Below are 13,466 nucleotides of genomic sequence, written 5' to 3'. Positions count from 1 at the left end.
GGATTTGGATCAGGACATTTCCATCTCGATTTGGATCAGGACATTTCCACCTGGATTTGGATCAGGACGTTTCCATCTGGATTTGGATGGGGAAATTCCATCTGGATTTGGATGGGGAAATTCCATCTGGATTCAGATGAGGACACCTCTAGCTGGATTTGGATCAGGACGTTTCCATCTGGATTTGGATGGGGAAATTCCATCTGGATTTGGATGGGGACATTTCTCTTTGGATTCGGATCAGGACGTTTCCATCTGGATTTGGATGGGGAAATTCCATCTGGATTCAGATGAGGACACCTCTAGCTGGATTTGGATCAGGAGGTTTCCATCTGGATTTGGATGGGGACATTTCTCTTTGGATTCGGATCAGGACATTTCTATTTGGATTTGGATGGGGAAATTCCATCTGGATTTGGATCAGGACATTTCCATCTGGATTCGGATGGGGACATTTCTATTTGGATTTGGATGGGGACATTTCTATTTGGAGCTCGGGCCAGGCCAGGTACAAACCCTTTGAATTCCCCTTTATGTGATGGAATTTTTGAGTTTTGGGAATAACCCCGGAGTAAGGAGAGAGTGTATCCAGCCTGGAACGAGGAGGGAAGGCCCTGGCTGGCTCTGAAGAGCAGGATCTGCTCCTTCCCGCTGCTGGCTCTGGAATGCCTTGGAAGAATCCTGGACTGAGCTGAAGTTGTGTGCGAGCCCCAACTTCCCTGAGGCCGGGAGAAGGGCTGGGGGGAGGCAGGAGAAAAGCAGGAAAATCCAACATAACCATCCTTGGAAAAAATCCTCTCATGTAGATTTGTGCATTCGGAGCAATAAGGAAATCTAAATACAACAAAATATTGGGGATGTAGCAGGAGAAACGACTGAAAATACAAATATAAATCAAAAATATAAATCACAGAAATAAAAAATAAAAAATAAAATAAAAATAAATCCTATAAATTAAAATCAAAATCCTAAAAATAGAAATAAAAATAGAAATAAAATATAAATCATATAAATAAAAATAGAGATTAAAAAAATATAAATCGTATAAACCAAGACCAAAATCTAAATATAAATAGAAACATAAACATAAATAGAAATAAAAATAGAAATAGAATATAAATCATATAAATAAAATAAAAATAAAAATAAAAATAAAATATAAATCATATAAATATTAATTTTTTTAAATTAAAATAATTCAATATAAATCATTTTAAAAATAAAGATGAAAATTAAAATAAAATATAAATCATATAAATCTGAATCTAAATAAAATATGTCATAAAAATATAAATATAAATACAAATAAAATGTAAATTACATCAATATAAATAGAAATATCAATGAAAATATAAATCATATAAAAAGAAATCAAATATTAATCAAAGTATAAATCACATAAAGGGGTTTTTATCTGTCACTCCAAAGAATGTCCCTGCTTTATTTATGGCTTTCCAGCTGCCGGGACACAGAGCAGGGGATTTATCTGCTCTAAATTTAGCCCCTCAAATGCTGTCCAGCCGGAATCCCAGCTATTCCAAGGATTAGCCTGGATAAATCGTGTTTGAGATGTGCTTGAGATAAGCAAAATATTCCCGGAGATAATTCCCAATCACAATGGAGGATCGGGAGGCTCCGCCTTGAATTCAGAAGGGCGAAGGGAGGCAATAAATCCCCGCGGCAGAAAATTCCTTAGCCCTGCATTCCCATCCAGCGGTCTGGGAGAGGAGTTTCTTCCATCCCTGGGATCGTTTCCCACCAGCATTCCCAGACAGGCAACCCAAAAATGTCCTGGTTTTTCCCACCAAACCAAAGGAGTAAACAGACAAAAATTCCTGCTCTTTGCACAGAGGAGCAGGACAGCAACGAAATCCTTGGATCCAAATCCAAGCCTGGATCCAAATCCAAGCCTGAGGAGTTGAAGTCGTGCAAAAGCCTTTGGCTGACATCCGTTGGAAAGGGTCTGGAAAATCCAGCTCCAAGCGGGAATGGCAGCGGTGGCTGATTAACCTGGGATGTGGCCGCTGGGGATGGCAGGGAATTAGCAGGGACCTGTTTCCTTTTCCAAGGGCCTGCAGCCACGCTGGGACAATCCCCGGAATCAGCACAGGCAGGGGGATAAAGGGATTGGGAAAAACCCCTGGAGAAGGGCTGGGAGTGCTGGTGGGTGAGGGATGAACACGACCCTGACCTCGTGCTCCAGCAGCCCCAAAATCCAGAGGGGTCCTGGGCTGATCCCACAGTTTGGGCAGCAGGAAAATGGGGAATTCTGCCCCTCGGCCCCACTCAGGTGATTCCCCACCTGCAGAGCTGCCCCAGCCCTGGATCCAACATCCGCAGGACATGGAGCTGCTGGAGAGAGTCCAGAGGAATCCATGGAGCTGCTCCCGGGGCTGGAAATGCAGAGACAGGGAATTCTTCACCTTCCCATAAGGAATCCGGGAAAGACTTAATGAAAAGTCTCCCCAGTCCCAGCAATTCCTTACAGATTGTGCAGGCAACTTGGAAATGACCGGGAATTCTCCGAGCTTGTTACTGATTTCCCTACATCCCGAGGTGTTTCCATCTCCATCCCTGCCCTCCACCCCACTGATTCCTTTTAGGGTTTCCTGGTTTGCATCCTGAACAAGGAGCCATCCCTGCTTTTCCCAAAGTTTAGGTGGGTGTTTGAGGGACCCAAGGAAGAGCAGATGGGGGATCCAGGGAAGGGAAGACAGGGGATCCAGGGATGGGAAATTGGGGAATTCAGGGAAGATGAGGGATTCAGGGCAGGGAAGACGAGGGATTCAGGAAAGGGAAGATGGGGGATCCAGGGAGGGGAAGATGAGGGATTCACGGATGGGAAAATGAGGGATTCAGGGAAGGGAAAATGGGGGATTCAGGGATGGGAAGACGGGGGATTCAGGGATGGGAAGACGGGGGATTCAGGGATGGGAAGATGGGGGATTCAGGGATGGGAAGATGGGGAATTCAGGGAAGGGAAGATGAGGGATTCAGGGATGGGAAGATGGGGGATTCGGGGATGGGAGGATGGGGGATTCGGGGATGGGAAGATGGGGAATTCAGGGAAGGGAAGATGAGGGATTCAGGGATGGGAAGATGGGGGATTCGGGGATGGGAGGATGGGGGATTCAGGGATGGGAAGACGGGGGATTCAGGGATGGGAGGATGGGGGATTCAGGGATGGGAAGACGGGGGATTCAGGGATGGGAGGATGGGGGATTCAGGGATGGGAAGACGGGGGATTCAGGGAAGAGCAGGGGCTGATCCCTTTATTTCACACTTCCTTTTCCCATGCCAAGGGCTTTATCCCGAGTTTGCCGATTATCAGGAGCCAATCCCAGGGAACATCCATGGGCTTCTCCCGTGGAGCCGAGGCACCGCTGAGCTCTGCTCCTTGACAGCTCAGCCTGGATTAAGGAGCCGTTAATCCCGAGGGGGGGATTTGCGAGGAGAGCTCCAGGACGTGATCCCTTGTAAACAGCTCATTAAGGACTTTACATCTCCCAGGATTTTTCCCTCTGGCTTTTCCCTCCCACACTCCCGGTTAATTACCTCTGTCCCAGGCGTTGTAAGAGGATCCCGAGGCCATCCCCACGATATTTTTAAGCCTCCCCAGCTGCCAGCCCATTTGAAGGTCTCGTTTTAAGCCTGGTTTATCCTTGGCCTTCATAACTTTGCATAACCTGTGGCTGGAATTCCCTGCTGTTCCCACTGGGATAGGAGAGAGACACGGAGCTGCTCCCAGGGCTGGAGCCCCTCTGCTCTGGAGCCAGGCTGGGAGAGCTGGGAATGTTCCCCTGGAGAAGGGAAGGACACAGGGAGAGCTCCGAGCCCCTTGCAGGGCCTAAAGGGGCTCCAGGAGAGCTGCAGAGGGACTGGGGACAAGGCCTGGAGGGACAGGACACAGGGAATGGCTTCCCAGTGCCAGAGGGCAGGGCTGGATGGGAGATTGGGAATTGGGAATTGCTGGCTGGGAGGGTGGGCAGGGGCTGGGCTGGAATTGCCAGAGCAGCTGGGGCTGCCCCTGGATCCCTGGCAGTGCCCAAGGCCAGGTGGGGGCAACCTGGGATAGCGGGAGGTGTCCCATTTTCTGATCCGTGGTTGGAACCAGTTGGCTTTTAACCTTCCCACCCAAACCATTCCGTGATTCCAGGACAAAATGGAGAATCCAGCAATTTTCACTCACATCCTGCATCCCTCTGGTGTCACAGCAGGGCTGGGAATTTTGTCCTTGCCCTGCTGGAGCTGCCTGGACTTTTCCATCCCTGCATTTTCCTCTCCTGGAAGGAGCTTCTGAGTTTTTCTAGGCACAGGCAGGCTGCCTGCAGTGGGAATAATGTGTTTTATGGAATTTAACTGCCTTTTCATAAACACTCCCCGGGATCCAGGAGCTCCCAGCAGAGCCTCATTCCCAAAATCCGCTAAAACAACATCGAGGGCAAAAGAGAGCAGGAAACAGTCGGGGGAAATGGGATAAACGCCGTGAAAGTTTCTTTTCCTCCTGTTTTAATGAGGAATAGGTGGGGATATTGCCCGGCTCCAACCGCTTCCCATCCCACCTCTCCATTTTTCCCCCCACTAGGATTTCCTTCCATGGGATTCTGGGGAATTCCTGCTATGCTAAGTGCTCTCCTGGTATGGAAAAGAGGAATCCCGGGGGATTTTTGTTTGCAAACATTCCCGGGCTGTTGGAATAACGTTCCAGTGATGGATTTCTGCTGGGAGTGGAAAATGCCTGGCGCAGCAGCAATTCCGTGTGCGATCCCGTGTGTTTCTCCGTGCTTTGGACTATTCCAACACGAGCTGAAAGGATGATGTTTTTTCAGGAATATCCTATGGAATAACCAGGCCTTTACCGGGAAATTTAACGGCTTTGCCTGGAATAAGGAAAGCCAACATGATCCCATCCAGGATGCGGGAAGAGCAGCTTCAAATTGGGCATAGAGACAGCTGGATGCACTTTTATCCGGAAGAACGAGGCTGGGAAGGAATTCCAGGTCCTGGTCTGTCCCAGGACAGGGTGACTCTGCAGTGCTTCCTTTCCATTTCCAGGGATATTTTCCGGCTGTTCGTGTGATGGGACCCAAGAGCTGAGTTGTGGGATGAACCATTCCCAGCATAGGAAGGGCCATGGGGGAATGGGATCCGCCAGAACCTGCAGCCCTCGGAATATGGAGATATCCCAAATCCCAGTGAGAAAGGCAGAGCTCTGTCTCCTAATTTAGCATCAATTCCCATTCTGGGCTTGATTCCCCGAGAAAATTCCGACTTCAGCAGGTCTTGGATTGGCCCGTTTGGGAATCACCGGGAAAACCACATCCAGTTAGAGCTGGAAAAAACCCACGGATGAATCAAATCAACCTCGGGGTGGAGCTGGGATGGCTCCAAGGCACTCCAAGATGCACCGGTGGAGGTTCTGGAAGATCATTCCCCATCTCCCATCTCTCCCTGGCGGTGGAAGAAGTTGAGCCGGAATATTCCTAATCCCGGGAACAAAAGTGGGTCCTGATGCACCTGGATGGCCCCGATTGGATCTCCTTTCCTTTCTCCTCTGCTTTTCCAAGGGATGAGGGAAAAATCCCTACTCTGGGTTCATTCCAGGCCTCTCTGCTCCTGCAGGAAGCAGAGTCCTAATTTCATGAATCATTATCCCAGTCTGGAATGCTGTTCCATGAGAAAACCTGGATCCCACGGATCCCGGGGAACCTGGACCAGTGGCAGCCTCCCTGGGTGTACTGGTACCAGTCCCTGCCCCACTGGGCCCAGCCCCTCGGCTTGTGGAGCTTGGCATGTGGAATTCAGAGTTGTCCCAGTCCGGAATGCTGTTCCATGAGAAAACCTGGATCCCATGGATGAAAACTTCCCAGGGAACCTGGACCTGCCTGGTACCAGTCCCTGCCGCACTGCACCATGACTTGGGTGGTCAGGAACTGGAAAATCCTGGACTAACCTCGGGATTGGTTCATTGTCCTCGGCAGCCTCTCCACGGAAAACTCCTTCCCATGAGGTCACCTTGATTCCCGAGCCCAGCTCGGCTTCAGGATCACCAGATCCTTGGGATCAGATGACGGGAATTGCTCCCACTGCATCCCAAACGCTGCCTCTCATCGGAGAAAAGCGTCTGGAATGCTCGGTCCTTGAGTTCCACAGGGATGGGATTCCACGGCAGGGATACAATAAACCTGGAAAGATTTTGGCAGCTCCGCAGCTCCTGCCAGAAATCCCTGCTCCGACTGCTTTTGGGATGGCTGCCTTGGGACAATCCTAATCAAACCCAGCTGGCCCCGATTATATTTAGGGATCTTTATTTGGGGATTGGTGCTTTTTGGGGTTTTTTTCCTTCTGTTTCATCCCTACGGCCGTAAGGAATTTCCAACCAAGGGTTTGGATCAGGTAATGGGAACAAGGGCTGGATAAAGGGCTGGAAACCCAATGGAAGGGCCTGAAATCCCAAAAAACTGACCAGAGGCTGTGGGGATTTATTTGTTATAGGGTTGAGACCGGAAAGGAAAGCCCCAGATTTTCACAGCTGTGGGATTAGTTCTGATTGCCAGTGGGAATTTTAGCATCCTGAGCGACCATCCAATCCCAAGGCAGGAATAATGACATCCCTGCTTCTTCTGACAGCAGCTTACGTAAACCCGGCTTAAAGCTTCCCAGCAGGCCCAAGTTTTCCATCGGACAGATTCCAGCACCCGGGATTCATCCGAATACGGAGTTTTTCCAGACATTTCGGCAGGAAGATGAAGTGCAGGTTAAGCTCTTCTCACGACCACGGGGAACAGAGTTTCGTGTGCCCTGAAGCATGGAGAGGGAGTTTTTATAAGGATAGGCAGTGATGGGATAAGTGGGAATGGCTTTAAACTGAAGGAGAGCGGGTTTCGATGGATTTTGGGAAGGAATTCCTTGCTCCGAGGGTGGTGAGGCCCCGGCACAGCTGCCCAGGGAAGCTCTGATGCTCTTTCCCAGCCATCCACACTCTGCCAATGACGGCGTTTTGGTTTCTTGGCAAAGCCGGAGGGGCGGGACTGGCAGATCCATTGGAAAAGAGCCCCAGGGATCATTGATGCCGGGCAAATCAACGAACCCCATCCATCTGGGAATAACAATGGGTTGTGGGGATGCGGGGAGAGTCGTGGAGAGGTGCTCTCCGTGTGAAGGGAATCCATCGTTATCCCTGATGTCCTTGGGCCAGAGGAGAAGGTTTGAATTCTCCCTGGGGAGGTCAGGGATCCTCACCGGCTTCCCTGGGGAAAGATGCACATTAAGGAGAACGGACTCAGAGAATTCCAGCATGGCTTGGGTTGGAAAAGACCTTAAGGATCATCCAATTCCATCCCATTCCATGGGCAGGGACACCTCCCACTGTCCCAGGCTGCTCCCAGCCCCAATGTCCAGCCTGGCCTTGGACTCTTCCAGGGATCCAGGGGCAGCCCCAGCTGCTCTGGCAATTCCAGCCCAGCCCCTCCCCACCCTCCCAGCCAGCAATTCCCAATTCCCAATCTCCCATCCATCGCTGCCCTCTGGCACTGGGAAGCCATTCCCTGGCTCCTGTCCCTCCAGCCCTTGTCCCCAGTCCCTCTGCAGCTCTCCTGGAGCCCCTTTAGGCCCTGGAGGGGCTCTGAGCTCTCCCTGTGTCCTTCCCTTCTCCAGGGGAACATTCCCAGTTTTCCCAGCCTTTCCTCACAGGAAAGCTGCTCCATCCCTCGGCTCACCCTGCTCAAACAGAGCTGGCTCATGACGAGCAGCTTTCCAGCTCCCATAAATCTTTGCCTTTCTTTTCCCAAGTGAAATTCCATGGATGTTAAAGGTGGATCAGCTGAGCCACCACACACCTCGTGCAGGCTTTAATCCCTGGATACATATCCAAGTCTTATTCCAGCTCCTGGAGTCTGGATGGGGGAAATCTCTCCTGGAAGAAAGGGGAAAGAGAGGGTGAAAATATATTTTAAAAGGGGGAAAGGATGGATTTTGAGGGACAATGGGATTTTATTGGGATGTCAAGACTAAAATGCCGTATTTGGTGAAGGCCTTTTCAAAAAGATCCTGAGATCCTTCAGAAATGAGGAGAATAAAGGAATAACAGGAGAAGGAGGGAACTGAGGCAGAGAAAGAAAAGAAACCTGAAGTTCAGCCTGGGGCAAATGCCGGGTGTGAATTCCCGAGGGAACACGGGATCACATTCCCGGTTTTCAGGCTGAGCTGTGTCTGTCCCCGATGGATCCAGGGACACCTTTGGATGTTCCCTTTGACCCCTGATCCTGCTCCCAGAGCTCCGCTCTTTTCACACCTCCCAGGCTCCTCCAGCCAAGCCGGGCGGAGCATTCCCAGGATTTCAGGAGCGCTGCCCTCAGTCCTTGATCCCAGGACATTCCTGGCATTCCTGCGTGTCCATTGTTCCCGAGCTGGCGGCTCAGATTGGGTTACAGCCCCACAGGGAAGGGCGGGAGCGTCACAACCAGAGCCCAGATTCCACTCCAGGAAAAAGGCAGGGGAGTATTTTGGGAAGTGACACCGATGTTCCACCTGTGGCATCCCAAAAAAAGGCTCCGTGCTCCCTTTGGATCTCCCCTCTCCTTGTTAAAACACGGAAAGGCATCAACACCAAGGGAATTGCGGACATTTGCTCTTAGGACATTCCTGCAGGGTTTTCCCCATTCCCTTTCCCACCTCTTCCCACTTATATTTCGGCTTCACTTTGATGTTTTATTCCTATGTTTTCCAAAGTTATAAAATTCCTTTTTCCCTCCCCATGTCTAACTGTAATAATTGGAATTGGAATAAGTGGAATAACTGGAATTGCGGTTCCTGCTGCGACCTCAAGGAAATCCCAGGATTCAAAGCACAATAAAAAATGATGGCAAGGTGCAAATTCCTGGGATCATCACTGCAAAGTGATCCAAGTTTCTGGATATGGCTGGAATTCAAATATCTCTGGTGACAAAAGCAGGAGGAGAAAAAAGAGGAGCAGGGCTGGATCCGGAGGTTTGGTGGGTTTTTAGTGCTCAAATCCAAGCAGGAATTGAGCTCCAGGCTGCCCCATCCCTGGAAATGTTTCAGGTTGGACACTGGGGGTTGGAGCAGCCTGGGATAGCGGGAGGTGTCCCTGCCACGGCAGGGCTGGGAATGGGATCATCCTCAAGGTCCCTTGAAACCATCCAGGTTGCTCCAAAGTCCATCCAGCTTTTCCAGGGATGAGGAGACCACAACCTCTCCGGAGCCCCAGTTCCAGTGGCTCTGACATCCAGAGCCATCCCTGTCTCCCAACATTTCCAGGAGGACCTGGATAATTTTCCAAAGAGAATAAAAGTCCGGACTTGAAAGAAATAGGTTATCATGAAGTCTGCAAAAATAATTGTTAATTCATCCTTTTCATTATTTAATTCATCCTTTTAATTATTTAATTCATCCTTTTCCCTTCCCCAAAACCCCTGAAGGATCCCATTGATTTTTTTTTTTTCCAGGCTTTAGGAATTTTTTCCTGGCTTTGCAGCAGTAGGATGCCAAAAGCAGTTCCCTTCTGCTCCTTGTCCCGTGGTGCCTCCACATCCCAGGATCCATCAGAAGCTCATTTTCCATTCAATCCCTCCGTGGGGAGGAGCACGGAGAGGGAATCCTTGGACTTTGCTCCTTGGCGTCTTTAATGTTACATTTTCCATGGAAAAGGTAATTAGGAGTCTCATTTTTAATCCTCCTTTTGTTGTCCCAGTGAGGAGCCAATATGTGCTGTCCCGATGCCAAAAGTCGGGAAGGAAGGGATGGATTGTGGCAGACGATCTCCGATCCTGCTCCACACCCACGGCCGGGATAAAGCAGCGTTTTCCCCTCGGAGCTTTGGAAGAGGCCGATGCAGAGCAGCTGAAGAGCTGGGCCAAAGGCAGGAGCTGCCTCTTTTGGGAGCTGGAATTCCCATAGGGAGCAGGGAGAACGTTGGTCAAACACCCCATGGAATTCAGGAGCAGCAGTTTTCCTCCTGGTGGAAATTCCCGGTTTTCCCTTCATTTCTGGGCCTCCCTGCAGCTCCTCAGGAGACCAAGCCCCTCTCATTGTCCCCCCTCATCCCTTTTTCCATGTGGATCCAACACCTTCCCTTCTCCCTTCCCTTCTTATCCTGTTTTAACCACTCCGGTGTTGGGGCACGGACGGAAAAACCAGGAAGATCTGGCAAAAAATCGGGAGAAAAATTGAGATTTCTTCTGAATTCCCCATCTGGTTTTCCTCCTTTTTATTTCTTTTTTCTTTAAATTATTTTCCTTTTATTTTTAGGGTATTTTGGATTCTTCTTCCAGAGTGATCTTGGAAATGCCAAAGCCTTTTGGAAAGCCTGGAGTTTCTGTTTTTAGCCGGGTGAGGAGCAGATGTGGTTTGGAGCTGGTTTTCCTCATCCAACATCTGTCAAGAACATCTGGGCTTGAAGAAGCCCAAAAAATCCTCATTTTCGGGTCACAAATCTTCTAAAAACGCTTTTTTTATACCCTCTGGGGAAGGCCTCCAGCTGTGGCCATCTCCCAGTTCCAAGGGCACAATTCCTTAGTGGGAAAAGTTGCACAACAACTTTGGGTTGGAATGGGAACGTCTCTGACGTGTCGAGCTCTGCTTTAAAGACGCCTGGAGAACTTCCAGGGATGTTTTGGAAGTGAGAATTGGAGTTCAAAATCCCAAATTAATTTGATTTTTTAATTTTGAACAGAAATCCCCAAATATTCCAGAGGGGGAGAAGTCAAACACCCGGAAACTGATTCATTTTTGTCCCAAACAATTGGATTTTAATAGCCCACAACAATATTCCATGGAAATCAGCCACTTCTCCCAAGTCTCCGTTTTCCTTGGGAAAAGGGGGTTCACATTCCCGCTCCAGTCTCCTTTACCTGAGGGGGAATGAGGCAAAATGCAGGAAAAGGAGGAAAAAGTGGGAGATAATCTCATCCAGGTCCCTTTTCCATGCAATGTGGCTCCCGATATTTTGAGGTCCCTTCCAACCTGGGCTGTTCCCTGATTCCAGCGGACATCCCAGCATTCCATTCCATGCGCCAGCCTGACTTACCATGGCAGCATTCCCAAATTTCAACGATCCAGATTTTGGCTGGAATGTGTTGTTTTTCTCTTCAATCCTCGTTTTCTGGTCCTTAAATCCGGTTGGTTTTGGGTCTGTTTTGGGGTTTTGTGGGAAATGTCTCGCTGAGTCCTGGGGAAACTTATCCTGCCCTGAGGAATTTCAGACAATTCCCAACTTCTCCTGTGGGATTCTGGAATAACTTCTTGGCACAGAAAAGTTGAGGAGGAATCTCCACCCCTTGCCCTGTGGGAAAAGGGATTCTGGGGCGAGTTTGGGGTTTTTTGGGAGCTGCTGAGATTCCAGGGAACCTCCTGGGAAAGATGGATGAGGGATTTAGGGAAAGATGTGGCTGTTTGCAGAAGGATTTGCAGGGCATTGGAATATCTCGAATCCATGGAATTGCTCCAAGCAGGGGCTCAGTGCCTGCAGGGATTAAAAATCCCTCCGGTGCTTCCCCAGTTTGGGTGGATTTTGGGTGTTGATATAAAGATGAAATGAAGGAATCTCGGAATCCTGGAATGGTTTGGCTTGGAAAGGATCATCAGACCATCCACTTCCAATCCGTGGGCTCCAAGGACTTGGGCACTTCCAGGGATCCAGGGGCAGCCACAGCTTCTCTGGGAAATCTGTGCCAGGGCCTCGGCACCCTCCCAGGGAAGGATTTCTTCCCAAATCCCGTCCATCCCTGCCCTCCAACTGTTCCATGTGAAATCCACCTGATGGGCTCAGATCCTCACCAATGAACTGCCCGGAAATCCATGGAATTGCCCTGGGTTTGGAAGAGGAACCGGCAGCAGGAGGCTGAATCAAATCCCAAAGGATTTAACCGGGATTTTTGAGCCAGAATTCTCCAATCCGAGCAGAAATTACTTCCCATAAAATGTCAGGATATGGGAATTGTTTTGATGTTTATGGACATGCGAAGGATTTTTCCAAATATTCTTTATTATAAACATAAAAAATTACATGGATACAATCCTGGATAATCCGGAATTTTGCCTGAAAATCCGACTGCGGTGATTCCCAGCCCTTTTCCTGGACCATCTTCCCTTTTATTTCTTTTGAGTAGGGAAAAAGTTGAGGGGGAAAAAATCCCAAACCAACCCCCCCCAATGCCCAAGCATGGCTGATTTATGGGATTCGGGAGTGGAAGGGATCTGATTTATGGGATTTGGGAGAGATGGGGATCTGATTTGTGGGATTTGGGAGAGAAGGGGATCTGATTTGTGGGATTTGGGAGAGAAGGGGATCTGATTTGTGGGATTCGAGAGTGAAGGGGATCTGATTTGTGGGATTTGGGAGAGAAGGGGATCTGATTTGTGGGATTTGGGAGAGAAGGGGACCTGATTTATGGGATTCAGGAGAGAAGGGGACCTGATTTGTGGGATTTGGGAGAGAAAGGGATCTGATTTATGGGATTCGGGAGAGAAGGGGACCTGATTTATGGGATTCAGGAGAGAAGGGGACCTGATTTGTGGGATTTGGGAGAGAAAGGGATCTGATTTATGGGATTCGGGAGAGAAGGGGCTCCGTCTCTCCCGGTTTTTCTGGGCTCTTCTTATCTGGCAGAGGTGCAGGTGACGATCCCAAGCTGCTGCTGAGATCCTGCCGGCATCTTAATGGCCTGGTATTTTCCAGGGCTGTTTTCCATTCGGGAATGCGACCTGGTGGCTTTTTAAATGTGGAAAACCACTCGGGCTGGGGCCTGCTCCAGCTCTGTCCCTGTGGCTGCAGCTGATCCCAGATCCCAAATTAATTTTCACTGGAATTTTGCTGCTCTAAATGAGCAGAATCCCGAATTTCCTGCATCTGTGCTGATTCCAGAGGGGTGGATTGAGGAGTTTCAGGTGAACGTGGTGACACAAATCCCTGGGGTTTCTTGGGATCTGTAAAAGCTCCCTCAGTTCTCCAGGCACGACTCATTTCAATGCAGGAATTAATGAGAGAAAACTTTCCCAGGACATGAAAACAAGGAATTTTTCTGTTATTTCTGATATTTTCCCCAATCTCTGGGAGTTTTCCAGGCCAGGCTGGAATTCCCTGGTCTCATGGGAGGTGTCCATTGGCATGGGATAAGATGATCCTCCAGGTCCCTTCCAAGCCAAACCATTCTGTGGATTCAGTGATCCCGTGGTTCTGTTTCTTCCCAGGAAAATCTCCGGCTTTCAGGGATCCCTCTGATCAGCAGAATCACCAGGAGCTTTCCTGTCTGAATTCCCATTGGGACAGAAAATGGGAAAATGGGAAACAGAAACCTGCAGGAAAACCTTTCCTGCGGGGCTTTGCCATCGGAAGGAAACCCGGGAAGAGGGGGGATCCAGCCGGGAGCAGAGCCAGGAAAAGCGGATTAAAGGGATTTGGATTGTGAATATCCAGGATGACGTCAAAAGGAACCCCAAGAGATTTA

Source organism: Corvus moneduloides, chromosome 1 (genome assembly GCF_009650955.1).
Source record: "Corvus moneduloides isolate bCorMon1 chromosome 1, bCorMon1.pri, whole genome shotgun sequence".
Taxonomy (NCBI): domain Eukaryota; kingdom Metazoa; phylum Chordata; class Aves; order Passeriformes; family Corvidae; genus Corvus; species Corvus moneduloides.
This window is presented reverse-complemented; position numbering follows the sequence as displayed.